Here is a 2,753-nt window from a genome sequence, read left to right as displayed (position 1 = left end):
GGACGTGAAGGGATAATATATGGGATATAACAGAACTGTGTGTATGTTCTCTGTGACTTCTGCGGACATTTGTCTGAATTCCCAGCTGGGAGTGAATGGAGCACTGGGGATAAGGTCATTGGAGGGCGTCGGTGGGTTTTGTGGTGTATGTGGCAGTGTCTCAGGTTGGGGAGTTTAAGAATGAGGAAGCAAATACAACAGGGTAAACAAAGAATGGAATGATCAAGATTAATGGGGGCTCTAACTGGATCCACTTTCCATTGTTCCCTCCCTCCCGGGCCCTCAGTAATCACATGAGACTTCAGGAATGCACCATACAGATATGATTATGATGTACCACACAGAATTCATTTGTTAAATATCACCCCTCCCCAGCCCTCTGCCTCCAGCATACTCCCTAGTAAGTCAGGGAAGACCTAACTATTGGAAGGAATCCCTAACACTTTTCCAATGTAGAATTCCAACTAGTCCAAAAATGATCCTTCTCTTAAGGGTTTTTGGGAAACTAGACAATGCAATTTTATTAGTATTGGCAAGGTTTGTTTGGATCAAATTCAGCTCCAGGAGCTGCACGACTGAATGCAGGAGGGGGTTCCACCAATTGCCCCTATTCCTTCCATTGTAGCAGCTTGGCCAAAGCGTTTGGTAGTTGGGGGGATCAATCCCAAGGTTGCATCTGGCATCAGAGTGGCAGGTCCAGGAGGAGCTGGGGTACCAGCAGGCACAGGAGCAGGGGCCATGGTGCCTCTGTTATTTATGCCCAAGCACCTCCCATAGCCATCTGGCCTATCTGTGCCTCCTGCTCTCATGCCTCAGGGAAGGTTCCCTTGAATCCCTCCTGCTGTTGCCACATCATTTCTTCCTACTATCGCTGCATCTCTTTCTCATGGCGCCTGTGCTCCTCTTCCTGCTTGAGCTCCAGCTGCTTTCGTTTTTGCACTTCTTGGTTGTGCAGCTCTTCCATCCTCCAGAATTCTTCTTGACGCCTCATCAGGTGACGCCTCAGGGTGAACAGCCTCCATCTCCAACTCCAGTTTCTCGTGAGCTTCCTTGATGTTGCAGTCCACTTGGTCCTGCTGCTGTTTCTCCATCTCAATGAGTGTCTTCCAGTGTACTCATACTCAAGGGAGCTAGTCCATGAAGATCTAGGTGGCTGCTCTCACTCCTTGTGAAATGGCTGGTTCTTTATAACCAGCTTCTCTGCAAGTCCCTCTTCATCATCTAACAGTCCATGGGCTCCACAGTCACAGGCCAAGGAAATGTAATTAGCAGGAAGGAGCCTTCACTGCATCTGTCCAGAGCTTTCCGAGCAGCTGGCTTCCCTGAGAATTCAACAATGCCTTTTCCTAAGGGCCTTCCTCTATCACCCACAATGATCAGCCCTCTCAACCTGGTGGAACACAGAAAAGGTTTCCTCCAGCAGTTCATTGGACACATACTGAGGAAAGTTTCAAAGTGTAAGGCATGTACTATGGCAGGCAAAGAGCACATGCAGCTGCTTTCCATGGAGTGGCATTTTGTCCAGTTCCACTTTAGCAATATCTGCTAGGGTTCTTGTTTCCAAGCAAATAAAGCCAAAGCCCTTATCCCTATGAATGAAGACTTTGCCTGCCTTCCCATATTTCTCAAATAGTTTCCTCATTTCCTCCTCGGTGAAATCAGGAGGAAGATTGCCCACAAAGAGCCCACTACATTGGGTGAAGGTCTTCTCTTGTGGTTTCTAAAAATTCTTCAGGTGAATAGTGAAGCCTTCATTCTGGCTTGCTGCCCTTTTGCAGGTATTGGGGGTGGCGTGACTGCTGACACTCTTGCTGCTGCTGCTGCTGCTGCTGCTGCTGCTGCTGTTGATGATGCTTCCTTGGAACTTGGTTTTGCTTCTCCAAGTTAAGTTTTATTGCTTTGCATTTTTAAACCCCTCTACCACCTGTTCTCTCCTCAGAAAAACAGCGATGCTACATGGCCTCTACTGTCCCAAGAAAAGAGGCAAGACTCTCTTTTGAAGGTAATTTACAAAGTTTAGACACACCTCACAGGCTTATTCTTAAAATATGACCTATTAGTTTGGCTATTGTCTTGTAAATTTCAGGGAATTATGTCTCCATTCCATTCCTTCTTTTAGTCTTCTAGTCTAATTTTTTCATCCTTCAATTTTGGTTGTGCCATGTTAATTTTTTTCTTTCCTTTTTTTTCTCCTTATTGCATGTAGGATGACAGAGAAGCAATGGGAAACAGAGAACAAAGAGGAGAGAGAAAGAAAGGGAAATGGCAGAAAATGGCTGAGAAGATTGAGACAGTTGATGAGGAAGAGAGAGAGAGAGGAAGAAAATCCAGTTGGTAGAATTTAGGAGACTGAGTTGATGGCTCTAGTCTCCATGTGAGCAGAAAACCCATTTTTCATAATTACAAACCAATGTAAAAGGTAAATTCATACGGAGAAAATCCAGGAAAAGGATTTTCTAGCAAGCTGTTGCCACATTTCACCTGGACCGTGATCAGGGCCAGGAAGAGAAGTGTGCCGTTGGAAATGGGGTGAATGGCAGGTACTAACGTTCCTTGAAAGATCAGCAAAAACTAACTGACACAGTAATGGGATGGTGATAGTCTTACATCTCACAAAAGCTTGGTTGATCTTTTGGAGACATCGAAGTAGCAGTAGCAAGTGAGAAAAGCAGTTTTTTGAAGAGCGACTATGTAGCAGTATTTTTTTTTTTTGAACGGGGTTTTTTTGTGTGTGTTTTTAGATGAAGGAGAAT

At 45.2% G+C, this 2,753-nt stretch overlaps 1 pseudogene; it reads right to left on the bottom strand.

The window, feature by feature from the left end:
• Positions 1 to 517: 517 nt before the first annotated feature.
• LOC114495338 lies at positions 518 to 1,905 on the bottom strand (annotated as a pseudogene).
• Positions 1,906 to 2,753: the final 848 nt, after the last annotated feature.

This window comes from Phyllostomus discolor, chromosome 4 (assembly GCF_004126475.2).
Source record: "Phyllostomus discolor isolate MPI-MPIP mPhyDis1 chromosome 4, mPhyDis1.pri.v3, whole genome shotgun sequence".
In the NCBI taxonomy this organism is placed as follows: domain Eukaryota; kingdom Metazoa; phylum Chordata; class Mammalia; order Chiroptera; family Phyllostomidae; genus Phyllostomus; species Phyllostomus discolor.
Note: the sequence above shows the minus strand (reverse complement) of the source record. Positions and strands in the feature narration are given on the sequence as shown.